The 15165-nt window shown below is 39.0% G+C and overlaps 1 long non-coding RNA gene across 20 annotated transcripts in view; it reads right to left on the bottom strand.

The window, feature by feature from the left end:
* LOC147340119 (uncharacterized) overlaps positions 1–15165 on the bottom strand; it is a 571221-nt gene that overhangs the window by 403808 nt on the left and 152248 nt on the right. The window contains exon 4 of one of the 20 annotated variants that reach the window (XR_015158953.1): positions 2244–2262. The exons of the other annotated variants lie outside the window; for them this stretch is intronic. This is a non-coding gene — a long non-coding RNA (uncharacterized LOC147340119). Of the gene's footprint in view, positions 1–2243; positions 2263–15165 lie in introns of those variants that run through there. 20 annotated transcript variants of the gene reach the window in all.

Here is a 15165-nt window from a genome sequence, read left to right as displayed (position 1 = left end):
AGGCTCTCACAGTTGTAAAAATCTGAAAATACCTATCAGTAGGAAAATGGATAAATAGTAACACAGAAATCATTGGATAACAGCTGCATGCAATAAGGATGAATGTCAGCAGTATAATTTTGAATAAAAAAACTAATGCCATAAATGTCATGTTGCAAGATAATAGTTTGGTATAATAACTGATTTATCTGTCATTTCTGACAATTCCTTTTATTTGAACTGCACCATCCTTCCTCATTAAAACAAGACTAGGAGGCTGAGACATTCCATGTTCCTTGCCCCAGAGGAATGGCAACAGAGCCAAATGCTGAGGCAAGATTAAAATTGTTTCACTACTATCAATTAGGTTTTGAATATCAAAACAAATCTCTACAAGTTTCAAAAACTACATTTACTCTTAAACAATAGTTTGGAAAAAGAAGAAGAAACTTATCTAAAATATTATCAACCACAACAGAAATTTAACACCTAATGGTGACTAGCTAAAACCATCCTTTTTAAAGCAAGGAACAGAAAACCACATCCTTGATCACTACTATATTTCAATATCCTATTTTCAGTTCTGGGGAATGTAGAGAGAAAAAAGAAGCATAAGCATGGAAAGGAAGAAAGAAAATTGACTTTTCTGCATAAGATCCGACAGGCAGTACGCTGAGATGAAGCCTCCATCAGCCTGAAATCCTGAGTGACTTTACTGAGACAGCATCCCTGCCAATTCATATCGAACATTACGTGTGAATGAGAAATAAACTTTTGCTACTTTGAGTCCGAGATTTCAGGGGTTGTTTGTTTCTAATTTCTCCAAATTGATCAGGTGTTTTCAGTTCAACCTTTGCTGCTTTACAGCTAAGCTGGACAGAGGTACATTGGTTGTCTATAATCTTATATGACTGAAATAGTTTGCAGCATATATCTGAACATGAATAGAAAGCATGAGAAGACAAATTTTCCTGGACACTAAACAAAGTTAACTTAGTCTGCATAAGACAGAGAGTCAGAGAAGAGTACAGTAGTGTTAGACCATGTGGATCTCTTAGTTGGGAGGCAGGGGTTGAGATTTTCCTTCTTCCTTCGCAGGAGAGAGATGGTATGGTTAGAAAAGAGAGACTGGCTTAAAAGATTCAGAAAGTAGACAGCACTCAGAGGAGAAATGGCAACAGAAAGGATCTGGACTGATGCCTACCACACCCAGAATCTTCCTCATGGGATAGCATCTGTGAGTTTCCCAATAAGGGGCTGTAGAAGGACTGAGAGGTGGCAATGGTCTGTAACGGATCTTGTGACAGAGACAAAGAGGACACAGAGTTGGTGGATGAACTTATAGAGCCTAGAGACCATGGCAGGACTGCCAGGGACCAAAGATGAGTCCCACCCCTACCTCCATCCCTGGAGGAAATCTACATGTAGATCTTCTGGCAATCCACATGTGGGAGTTTTTTTTTTTTTTTTTAATGCCACTACTTTATATAAACCCTTGAATGCATTTGTCACCCCAAAAGAAAGGAAGGCTATGCAAAAACCTTTAGTTGTTCAAGTTAAATTTGACTGGACTAAGAATATTCTATCATGGTCATTACTGAATTGAATTTTTTGCCTTCAGGGTGAATGGGTACTCAAAATGAAGCCTGGGCATTTGGGAGTTGAATTTCTCAACATGGTCAATTTGAGATGCCTAATAAACCTCAAAGTAGATGAAGCTGGATATCAGTACAGAGGTTTAGGGTAGATACACACATTTGGGAGTTTTCAGATATATATAGGCATTTAAAGTTAGGGACCTGGGAGTTAGATCATATAGAGGGTAAACAGAGAAAGTAGAAATCTGAGAGGTGAACTCTGAGTCATCCCAACATTTAGAAATTAAGATGAGGTTGTTTTTCCAATGAGTGAGACAAAAACAGCAGCAAATGAAGTAGTGGAATAAAACACAACAGTGTGGTGTCCTGGCTACCAAATAAAGTTTCAAGGAGGCGGTGATGAGCAATGTCAAATACTACAAGAGGAAAGATGGTGACTGAATAACGGTCATTGGATTTGGCAATGTGGACATAATAGATGACCTTGCAAGTGTAGTTTTGTGAGTGCTGGAAATGAGAGAACTGTCTCCTTTGGTCTTGTTAGGATAAGATAATTGGTCTCTTTATGTGTTTTTTCTTTGGAAGTTTTGTTGATGACTTGGCAGAGAATATGTTCCTTGATGAGGAGGTTACTCATTCAAATATGTCTGCAAACACTGCATACTGCATCTCACTTGAGAGAGTACTGAAAAAAAAATGAGAAAATTAAAAGACCTAAGAAATAAAGAGACCTGTTTATCTCTGTTTCACCTAGAAATTTCTAAAGTTACATCCCATAAAATTCATACATATGCGTGCATGTGTATAAGGCCCACAGTCTCTTACCTGAAAACCTTTTGGTCAGATATAACTTAAAAATCAAAATATTTCAGATTTCAGAAAAACAAATAGACAGTGCATATTTTAGGTAATTCTGCCAACAAGGAATCAAACACATCGACTGTTTTGCTTTGTGGCAAATTATGCTCTGAGATAGAGATTATCTTTACTGACATTTTATTTAACACAAATTCACTATGGGAATCATAATAATTTCACAAGCCAACGGCATGTATGATAAAGTCTGTTAATGAGTCAATAAAGAAATAAAACTCCACAAAGGGAACCCTCCTACACTGTTGCTGGGAATGTAAATTGGTGCAGGTACTAAGGAAAACAGTATAGAGATTACTCAAAAAGTTAAAAATAGAGTTGTTATATGATCCAGCAATCCCACTCCTGGGTATATACCCAGACAAAACTACAATTTGAAAAGATACATACACCCTTATGTTCATAGCATCACAATTCACAAACAACCTAGATGTCCATCAATGATGGATGGATAAAGATGTGGCACATATATATATAATGGGATATTATTCAGCCATAAAAATAATGAAATAATGCCATTTACGGTACATGTATGGACCCAGAGATGATCATATTAAATCCGTCAGAAAAAGACAAATATCATATGATATCACTTATATGTGTAAACTAAAATACGGCACAAATCAACACATCTACAAAACAAAAATAGACTCACAGATACAGAGAATAGCCTTGTGGTTGCTAAGGGGGAGAGGGGCAGGGAAGGAAGGATTGGGAGTTTGGGGTCAGCAGATGTGAACTACTATTCGCATGGATAAATAAGGTCCTGCTGTATAGCACAGTGGACTATGTTCAATATCCTGTGACAAATCATAATGGAAAAGACTATGAAAAATAAATAGTCCTCTAGTCCAATGACAGATTAATCACACATTGTCCCAGGAAAGGAGAGATGAAGGGAATAAAGTTCCAGTTTAGTTGGAGGTGTACATCTATGAGTCGGTACTTGAGAGAGACAGCTTTACCAACCAAGAGCTGACTTCCAGCAGCTAGGTGAAAACCGAAAAAAAAACCCTATTATTAGAGCATGTTGCTGGGAAATGGTGGCCCTGGTGTTGGCTGTTGGCAGGCAAGATGATTCTTTCCAGGGGCCACTGCATGGCTTTCACCACTGTCAGTCAAAGACTCATCTTTACCATCACAGAAGCTAATGTCCCAACACTTGCAGAGAACTAGATTAGCAAAGGGTAGCTTTGCCCAGACTGAAACTCTCTGTCCTCACAAACACTGATACTTATAGTCTAAATACCCACTCACTACTGTTGCTTCTTCTTGTTTCTACTAATAAGCAAAGGAGATAAAAGCAAAAATAAAGGAGATAAAAGCAAAAATAAACAAATGGGACCTGATTAAACTCCAAAGCTTTTGCACAGCAAAGGAAACCATCAGCAAAATGAAAAGACAATCTACCTAATGGGAGAAAATACTTGCAAATGATACGATCAATAAGGGGTTAACATCCGACATATATAAACAGCTCATCCAGTTCAACATGAAAAAAACAAACAACCTGATTAAAAACAGAAAGAAGAACTGAATAGACATTTTCCACAGAGGAAATACAGATGGCCAACAGGCACATGAAAAGATGCATGACATCATTAATCATCAGGCAAATGCAAATCAAAACCACAATGAAATATTGCCTCACACTTGTCAGAATCGCTATCATCAGAAAGCAAATAACAAATGTTGGAGAGAAAAGAAACTCTTATACTGTTGGTGGGAATATAAATTGGTGCTTTCACTGTGGAAAACAGTATGGAGGTTTCTCAAAAAGCTCAAAATAGAACTACCGTATTACTCAACAATTCTACTCCTGGGTATATATGCAAAACAAACAAACACTATTCTGAAAAGATCCCTGCACCCCAATGTTCACAGCAGCATTATTTACAATTGTCACAATACAGAAGCAACCTAAGAGTCCGTGAACAGATGAAGGGATAAGGAATGAAAAAGGAATGACAATTTGCCATTTGCAGAAACATGGATGAACTTGAATGGCATTACACTAAGTGAAATAAGTCAGAGAAAGACAAATACTGTATGATATCACTTATATGTGGAATCTAAAAAACTGGTGACTATAACAAAAAAGAAGCAAACTCCTACACAGAGAACAAACTAGTGGTTACCAGTGGGGAGAGGAAGGGGGAGAGACAATATAGAGGTAGGGGATGAAAAGGTACAAATTATTAGATATAAATAGGCTATAACGATACATTGTACAGTGCAGGGAATATAGCCAATATACCCAATATTATAAATGGACTATAACCTTTAAATTTTGTGAATCACTATGTTGCATACCTCTAACTTACATAATATTGTATAGCAACTATACTTCAACTGAAAAAAAGAAAATCTGACATCTGAAAATCTGACAGTTTCCTCAAAAGAAGAAGGTACAGAAATACCATATTAAAAAGTAAAATGATGCCAAATCACTTTGAGAAATGTTTTCACCAACCACATGCTGTATAGGTTAATTACGTGTTTCAAAGCTATGAATTGAATTATTTCTAGAGGTGGGTATTGACTGATGAGTGAAAACCTCTGAAAGGGCATTTGTATGGTTCCATTGTCACTGTTCGTATTGTTCTCTCCTCTCTCTGAGGCTGCAGCACATTTTGTCATTCTTTGAAGATGTGGCAGCTTCATCAAAACAATCTACTGAACTGTCTGAATCGCATCTTGTCTTTGCTAGAGAATATAAGAAAAGGAACAGACAGCTAAGAACCATTTGCAAGAGACATGCACTATATAAACTAGGTTGATAAAGTGATTAGCAGCTTGGGGGAAGAATAGCACACTTGTCAGCCTCCTTGGTTCTGCAGAATGCCAGTGGTATCCAGAATTGGTGCTGAGCAGGAAGATGAGGGGAGTGGGTGGAGGAAGAGAGAGATGGTTACTCTCCCTGAAGCCCTCAGGATACAGAAAAGGACTTTGGCTTGGCAAGAAATCCTCCCAATTAATTCTTTTTTAAATCTTTAGTCTCTTTTAGTCTTTAAACTCTTCATAGGTACATTCATACATTTTTCTTTGAGAAAAATGTTAGTTTGCTTCCACTTTTCTTGCTTATATTACAAGATGAACATTTTCATCCATGGGATTAAAGAACACAATTTTTAACACCTCTAAAATGTTTTTCATAATTATGTATACAAGTTATTTAATCAATCCTAATTATTAAAAAGTGTAGGTTGTTCCCAAATATTGTACTCTTAAAAAATACTGCCATCTTGAACTCCTTGCATGTACATATTAGTGAACATTTATTTCCTGAGAACGAATATCTTTGAGGCTTAAGGGTTCAAGATTACAAAACATTTTAGGGCTTTTGATTTAAATAGTAAAGTTACCATTCGTAAAATTGTTATAATTTGTTTCAGGCTGCCACTGTATGATTGGGTGCTTTCATCTCACCCTCAGCAACAGTATTTTTATTTGATTAAATAAAGGTGTAAAGAATATCTTGTTGAGTAGTAATTTATATTTTTTGGCTATTTGAATTATTTTACATTTACCAGAAACTCCATTTCTTTTCTTTTTTTTTTTAAATTGAGGTATAACTGACATATAACATTATATATTGGTTTCAGGTATAACAACATAATGATTATGTTATCTTAGCAACTTTCAAATATGCAATACATTATTATGAACTATAGTTACCATACTATATGTTACATCTTGAGGACTTATTTATAACTGCAAATTTGTACCGTTTTTACTTCCTTCACCCATTTTACCCACCCCCACCCCTCTTTGGCAACCACCCTAACTGATCCTTAACATTATTCTAGGAGATCACCTTCAAGGTTGTATTTTAGTAGGTGTTTACTAGAAAATTTCTATCATTCATTTTGGGTTTGCTTGAGAGTCAAGAATTTTAAACACAGAGGCTAGATCAAAAACCTTCAGACAACAGCTGTTGACAGCTTGTTTCCCCAGCTAATTGAGCTGTGTTGTGGGAAAACCTTGGTTTCTTGGAGCAGGAGATGTGGTTTAAGAACTCAGTCCCCAGTGTACTAGACCTGGTTAACTGGGACAAAATATCAGCTCTTGCTGAGACAGGCTTCTTGTCTATAAAGTGAGAGTGTTTCCCATACCTATCTCACAAAACTATGGAGAAATCCACAAAATAATATGAAAGAAAAGCATATGTACAAGGTAAAGCACCAGATACTCATTAAAATTTATTTTAAAATTTGCTGTAAAGCAGGACAAAGATTTGACCAGGACACAGACCTAAGGTTTCCAGAAAAAATGAGGAATTGTATTTAGACAGTAATAGTGTTTATTTGGTGCTTCTGTGGTGACTCAGTGTTAAAGTATCCCCTGCAATACAGGAACAGCGGAAGATGCGTGTTCAGTCCCTGGGTTGGGAAGATCCTCTGGAGGAGGAAACAGTAATCCATTCCAGTATTCTAATCTGGGAAATCCCATGCACAGAGGAGTCTGGCGGACTACATCATGGGGTCACAAAGAGCTGGACACAACTGAGCAGCTAAGCAGGAGCACAAGTGCTTCTTTTGTAACTTTTATATCACCATTTCCCGTCCTCAAAGACAAATTAGTAACCTTATCCATGTACTATATTCATTCTCTTTGCTCACATTCTTTAATTCATACTCTTCTAGATATTTCCTCCACCCTTGTGGAAACAGTACCTGACTTCTGTAACTCATTGTCTAGACATCTGAATGACTTTCTTTGGTTCTTGATTTTGTAATACAGTCAATACAATGTAATTGATAGGATCTCAAAAAAAAAAAAAAACAGTCTATTAATTATGATATGTTTTAACGTTAATACTTCTTATCTAGGGATGCATGTCCTCCCTGAGAATGCAACAGATACAAGATTCTAAATACTAGCCAGTGCTCATTCTGGCCAGGCCCAGCTCACCAGGGCTGGTGACACTGTTTCTACTTACATCATAGAACTTAGTTACATCTGTCATATATTTTGGAGAAGGCAATGGCACCCCACTCCAGTACTCTTGCCTGGAAAATCCCATGGATGGAGGAGCCTGGTGGGCTGCAGTCCATGGGGTCGCTAAGAGTCAGACACGACTGAGCAACTTCACTTTTACTTTTCACTTTCCACTTTCATGCACTGGAGAAGGAAATGGCAATCCACTCCAGTGTTCTTGCCTGGAGAATCCCAGGGATGGGAGAGCCTGATGGGCTGCCATCTATGGGGTCGCACAGAGTCGGACACGACTGAAGCGACTTAGCAGCAGCAGCAGCAGTCATATATGTATGTGCTCATATTTAGGTAGTCTTGGCCAAGCTCTGAAGTTGTGGAAGCTCAACAGTGTGTCTTATTCTTTCTTTTTCTCCATTACACTAATTCAGCTTTCTTAAGGAAGGATGCGCCTGGAAATTTCCTAGAGAAATGGCCCCAAGACTAGATAGACCTATAAGGTAGAGGAGTTGGAGTCATCTTACCAGGAGAAGTGAGAGAGCCCAGAGTACACCCGGAAGGTGACAGAGAGAGCCACCAGGATGTTAGAGGGGATGCAGGCCCTTCTCTGCATCTGACCATGAGGAAGAGCAGGAAGACAGCGTGTCTCATGACTGGCAATGTTATCCTTGATCCATTACTTCAGGTGGTGTCTGTCAGTCTGTGAAGGTACCTTTTCCCTTTTTATTAATATGTATCTTGCATGGAGATACTTTGAGACTAGGCAAACAACCCATTTCTGGCTGTACTTTTGTCCTCTAATTTTAGCATCCTATGATAGATAATTCCCTGGTGTTTGTCTACTTGAGATTTTTAATTTCCATCATTTGATTTATTAACTGAAAATCTACATGAAAGAGCTACCCCTCTCCCCTGTTTACCAGACATGGTTTGTTTTTTAAAAGGGTGAAAAATTGAACTGCATCAAAATATTAGTATTTTAGAAACTGGTCTTTCTATATCAAGTGTTTTGTAATAACTCACTCTCTTTGATTTCAACACAGTGACAGTATGTGTGTGTGTGTTGGGGGGAGATGTGGCGTACACATCTGCCTTACAAAGGCCCATTTGTTCCCTTGGTCATGACTGACAGAAGAAATTCATGCCACAGGTTTGACATATCCAAGGGGAGTACAACACAGCGATGCAACACAGTTGGGTGACATTACACAACACAGTGAGAGAAATAAGCCCAGTGTATCTTATCCCAACACAGTAAGCAAGTAAAACAAAACAAAAAAAAAGAAACAGCTTTTTGGAAAAAAAAATAAATAATACAATAAATAAAATAAATCTATAAAACAGTAAATAAAAAACAAAATAACATGGAATAAAGTAAACTATGGGTTTAAAAAAAAATATTCTCTAATATCACTTTAATTTCATCTCCAAAGTAATGATTGACATTTAATCTAGGCTTTTCTTCCAAAAGTACCCATATTCCCAAAGTATGAATTCATTTCATAGAATCATACTCTAATTGTCTAGGCCAGGGAGTCTTAAATGACCTCCAAATTTTAAATGAATTACCTTTGCTTCATTAAAAAGAATAGCATTATGGGACTTGATATTTACCCTTGGTTTGTTTAAAAAAAAAACCAAAACTACACATTTTCTTTTGGTACAAATTACCTTAATATAAAGAAATTGCAATCTGAGCCAGAGAATTTTATCACCTATCCAAAAGGGCAGCAAAATTATATGATAATCTTTTCCTTGCCAAGATAACTGAGTACATTAAAAAATTCAGCTACTGTGTTATTTTTCCAAAGGCATTAGTCCTTCTCAAAGTATTTCTCCAGATGTTAAAACAACTAAGTGACTTGATCCATTCAGATAATTCTACTATCAAATGTGAAAACAAACCCAGCAAGTCTGATTAATGGCATCAATTTTTTCAAAGTGCTTTGAACTTGCTCTAATAGGTAAATACTTGGCTGCAGATACTGTAGACTGGCTACTCAAAAGCTTTTTATAATTCCTCTCCCTTGCCTTCCTCTACTAAAGAGACTGGTAAGCTCACTAAGTCACTGGTTCAGACACCCTTGTAGCCAAGGTAGCCAGATGAGACATAGTTCTAGTGGTTAGCAAGACGTATGTAAAGGCCTTCAGAAAAGGGAGGAAAGGAGGACTTTTCTGGTGGTCCAGTGGATGACAGTCCAACTGCCAATGCAGGAGACCTGGGTTCGATCCCTTGGTCGGGAAGATCCCCTCGAGAAGGAAATGGCAATCCACTCCAGTATTCCTGCCTGGAAAATCCCATGGATGGAGGAGCCTGGCAGGCTACAGTCCATGGGGTCACAGAGTTGAACACGACTGAGTGACTTCACTTTCCTTCCTGTCCTTTTATATGTTTAAACCACTGTTTCCAGACTTTTTTTTAAAAAGAGAATTATATTCTTAGAGATACATATGTATAATGAATTTCCCAGAAATAGGATAAAAAATAAATAGATTCCACAGGAAATCTGGCTGTTCATAATAATGCTTTTAGACTTTGGGTTATGAGGGAAAAAGCCCCAATAATTCTTAATACAGAAAAATTATGCTGATGCTTTTTGGTTCTGATTTAGTTCCTCCAGGAAGGAAAAAAAAAAAAGTCAACACATCTAAATGCAAATTACAGAAATCACATTTCCCCTCAAATGTATCCCATAGGAGATAATACCCACTCTCAAGTATTTAAATTACCAGAAAACTTTTTCTATTCCCTCTTGGTACTTTCACCTAGGAGAAACTTGACTGGATGGATGGAAGAGAATTAAATTCCCTTACAAGCAGACAAAACCACAATTTAAATGCACTGAAAGATATGAAAGGAGGAGGGTGGCCAAGATCAAAGAATAGGAAGACCCTGAGCTAACTTCTTGCCATGGGTGTACCATAATTATACCTCTTTTCACAATTGTTAATGAGAAAGATCAGAAACCTAAAAGATCTTCTACAACTAAAGATACAAAGAAGAAACCACAATGAGATGGGTAGGAGGGGTGGAGACATGATATAGTCAAGACCCATATTTCTGGGTGGGCAAACCACAAACAGGAGGATAATTACAAATGCGTAGGTTCTCCCCAAGAAGGAAGGGGTCTGAGCCCCATCTGGGCTCCCCAGTCCGGGGATCCTGAACCAGGAAGATGAGCCTCCAGAATGTTTGGCTTCGAAGGCCAGTGGGGCTTACTTTTGGGAGAGCCAGAGGGTTGTGGGAAATAGAAACTCCACTCTTAAATGGCACACACAGAATCTGCTCCAGGATTCAGAGCAGAAACAGTCATCTGAAAGGAGTCTGGGTCACACCCAACTGCAGACCCTCCTGGAGAGAAGGAGGTGATTGGAGCTCACTACCTAGGGACACAGACACCGGGGGCAGCCATTTGGGGAAGCTTGCAATACCACAAGGACACTGGCAAGTTTCATTTTGGAAATGTCTCTCTAGCTTATTAGTACTGGCACCAGACGCATCCACCAGCCTTTGGCACTGGTACTGGGACACGTCAGGCCAAGCAACTAACTGGGGGGACAGAGCCCACCCACCAGCAGGTTGGCTGCATTAAGAACCCCCTGAGCCCTCAGGCACCTGAGGACACGGCCTTGTCAACCAGAGGACCCAGGACTCAGTCCCACATATCAGTGCACCAGCACCAACCTTAGGACCCCCCAGAGCCTTGGCCACGCCCACCTGACCGCAGACACACTGACTCTGGGACACCCAGGGCCCTGTGGTTAGAGACCACAGGACCTGGCTGCACCCACTGATGGGCCAGCAGTAGTCCCAGAACTGACCTCACCCACTAGTATGCAGGCACCTGCCCCAAGATCACCACAACCTCACAGCTGACTGTGTCAGGACCTAGCCCACTCATCAGCAAACCGGCACCAGCCCAGGGATTCCCTGAACTCTAGCCATGCTTATCTCCAGCTCCTGACCAGGTCATTCAGGAGCCCTAGTCTTGCAATCACTTAGCCTGGTGATTTGAAATGCTTTCCCAATGTAAACTGGTACGTAATAGGGCTCAATATGAAGTACAATCATACCTATTCTTGAACATTCAAGTTTTGATCTATATTTCATCATCTCTATGCTTTTTATTTATAAGAGTCTGGTAGTTCATATCTGCACATAAACCAATTTTAATTTGACCAACTCAAACCAGGTTAAATCAGGAATTAAATAAATGCCTGTTTACTACTGATTTCAGTCAAGATTTTTGGTCTGAAAAAGCTAAAACCAACTTTGAGTCACTGAAGCAGGGAAAGAAGTTTTAGAAAGCATAGACTCAGCAAGAAGGATAAAGAATCAGGTTCAGAAACGGTAGGAACTGGTTGGAATAGGTAAGATCATATCACAGCAATAATAATCTTAAAATGCTGAGGCTGGTACAGACTGTGTTGCTACTAAGTACCCACTGTTACTACCTCAGGAGTCACCAGGCCCTTATAAATGGATTTCATCACTCCTGAGTACTCTCATATCCCCTGCCTCTACTTCCCAAACAAGAAAGGTATTCAGACACTGATTTTTTTTAAGTTTAAATAACTGTCCAATTAGTGATTCAATTAATTTTCAAATTTTTCCAACAAATACAATTCAAATTCAGATTGTTAAAGGCAAATATTTGTGTATATATTATATTGTGCATATAAAATGTTTATTGCATATATTTGAGGAATGAAAGCAATCACAGGAAATAAGGATTGATTTCATAATCCTTTAATAACTTAGTAACATTTTATCAAGTAAATATTTCAGATTCTACAAAAAACATTTCAGCTACTTTAATATTATAGGGAAACTGAAAATGACCTTTGACTCAGACAACTGATTTAGAGAGGAACAGTATCTACCAGACGAATTTCTTAGATGTCTTCCTTTATTCTGTTTTAATTTTAACACTTTTAATTTAAATAAAATATTTTCTTATAGTTGACTAAACAATAATACCCCCAAGTGGGCAAGAGAGGAACACAGACTGTTGGCATTTGTGCTAGCAACAAGAACCAGTTCAAACTCTGTACACATTTGAAATGGAAATAAAATGGACTACATTGGTTAAAAATACACCAGTGGATGTTTTTGAAAGTATGTAGTTCGGAGAAGGAAATGGCAACCCACTCCAGTGTTCTTGCCTGGAGAATCCCAGGGACAGCAGAGCCTGGTGGGCTGCCATCTCTGGAGTCGTACAGAGTCGGACACGACTGAAGCGACTTAGCAGCAGCAGCAGCAGCAATAGGGGTAAGGCACTTCCATAATTACTGGAGGAAATGCAAATTTGAGAAAACTCTCAAAACTTCAAATGCACATATCTTTGGAATCAGCAATTTCACATTTAGGAATTTATTCTGAAGATATACTTGCATGCATTCATGGGAAATGGTACGTGTACAAGATTATTCCTACAGCATAGCTTGTAACAGCAATCTGGTTATGAAAGTGAAAGTGAAAGTTGCTCAATCGTGCCCTACTCTTTGCAACCCCATGGACTATACAGTCCATCCAATTCTCTGGGCCAGAATACTGGAGTGGGTAGCCAATTCTCTTCTCCAGGGGATCTTCCCAACCAAGGGATTGAACCAAGGTCTCCCATATTGCAAGCAGATTCTTTATCAGCTGAGCCATCAAGGAAGCCCAGGAATACTGGAGTGGGTAGCCTGTCCATTCTCTAGGGGATTTCCCCGACCCAGGAATGGAACAGGGGTCTCCTGTATTGCAGGCAGACTCTACCAGCTGAGCTACCAGGGAAGCCCAATCTGGTAATAAAAGTTCATAAATAAGGGACTGACTGTAAATGACGGCACATTAACAGAAGAAAATATTACTGAATAGAATGAACAAAGTCTGCGAAACTTTGTTTCTCAGAAACCATAACTTACTGCAACTGACTCAATTTCATTCCTTTTTATGGCCGCATTCAGTTCAGTTCAGTCACTCAGTCATGTCGGACTCTTTGCGACCTCATGGACTGCAGCACACCAGGCCTCCCTGTCCATCACCAACTCCCAGAGTTTACCCAGACTCATGTCCATTGAGTTGATGATGCCATCCAATCATCTCATCCTCTGTCATCCGCTTCTCCTCCTGTCCTCAATCTTTCCCAGCATCAGGGTCTTTTCAGATGAGTCAGTTCTTCGCATCGGGTGGCCAAAGTATTGGAATTTCAGCTTCAACATTAGTCCTTCCAATGAACACTCAGGACTGATCTCCTTTAGGATGGACTGGTTGGCTCTCCTTGCAGTCCAAGGGACCCTCAAAAGTCTTTTCCAACACCACAGTTCAAAAGCATCAATTCTTTGGTGCTCAGCTTTCTTTATACTGCAACTCTCACATCTATACATGACTACTGCAAAAACTATAGTTTTGACTAGATGGACCTTGCTGACAAAGCCATGTCTCTGCTTTTTAATATGCTGTCTAGGTTGGTCATAACTTTTCTTCCAAGGAGTAAGTGTCTTTTAATTTCATGGCTGCAGTCACCATCTGCAGTGATTTGGAGCCCCCCAAAAATAATACTCCATTTTATATATGTACCACATGTTCTTTATCCATTCATCTGTCAATGGATGGCTACGCTGCTTCCATGTCCTGGCTATTGCAAATAGTGGTGCAGTGAACACTGGGATACATGTATTCCTGGCTTAGGAAGATCCCCTGGAGGAGAGCGTGGCAACCCACTCCAGTATTCTTGCCTGGAGAATAGCAAGGACAGAGGAGCCTGGAGGGCTACAGTCCATGGGGTTGCAAAGAGTTGGACACGACTGAGTGACTCAGCACTGCACAGCACAGTGGGAATCTGCTGTATAGCATCTGTGATGACCTTGATGGGGGAACGGGGATGTGGGAGAGAGGCTCAAGAGGGAGTGGATGTACATATGCATATGGTTGATTCACAGTGTTGTACAGCAGAAACTAAGACAACATTGTAAAGCAATTCTATTTCAAATAAAAAAAAAGTTTCAAAAAAAATAAAGGAGATAATCTCCAATTTGGTTTAGATGAAAAAGGAAATATTCATAAAATAGATGGGTAATATATGGATATACTATATATGAGTCTATAAAGATACACATGTGTATCATATTGTGTGTGATATTTATTTTTATTTATTTACCCACCCACCCACCCTTCCATCCATTCATCCCCTGGTATAAGTCTAAGAATTTACAGCATTCTGCCTTTGATGACAGAGGATAATTTTAGAGTCATGTGACTAAGAACAGGGTAGAAGTAAAAACCTTGGTTATAAACTTATTTTTTAAGTTATAAGTAATTTGTAATCTGTTACCTATCTCACAAGAGAAATTAAAACATATATAAATTAGTGGAAAACTTCAAGTCTGACACGATGGAACAAGTTACTATTAATATCTCTTCACAAAATGCATACTCTACTGGAAGACCTTAACATCAGTGCTTGCCTCGTGGCTGCAAACAATCCCCTTGGTTCTCTAATAGGTCCTATTTTCTATCCACTGGATATCGGCATTGTTGTCCACTGTTGCACTTAAATCTCGCTGACATCATCAACATCAGTATTAACATCAGCAATAGCTGGCAACAAAGCAAACATCTGGGAGTTTGTTGGAGCAGCCCAGCTCAGGAAAAGAAAGCAGAGGAATTCCTTGTACAGGTCGAACTTTCTATCAAAGGGGGATGCAATATAATGAGGAATGAATGACACCTGGGGCAACATCGTTAATCAGAGGAGTTATCAGATGGCCTCCCCAGATCCTCATGATCAGCTCT

Source organism: Bos grunniens, chromosome X (genome assembly GCF_055505025.1).
Source record: "Bos grunniens cultivar Pamir isolate PY7600 chromosome X, Bosgru_T2T1.0, whole genome shotgun sequence".
Taxonomy (NCBI): domain Eukaryota; kingdom Metazoa; phylum Chordata; class Mammalia; order Artiodactyla; family Bovidae; genus Bos; species Bos grunniens.
This window is presented reverse-complemented; position numbering and strand designations above follow the sequence as displayed.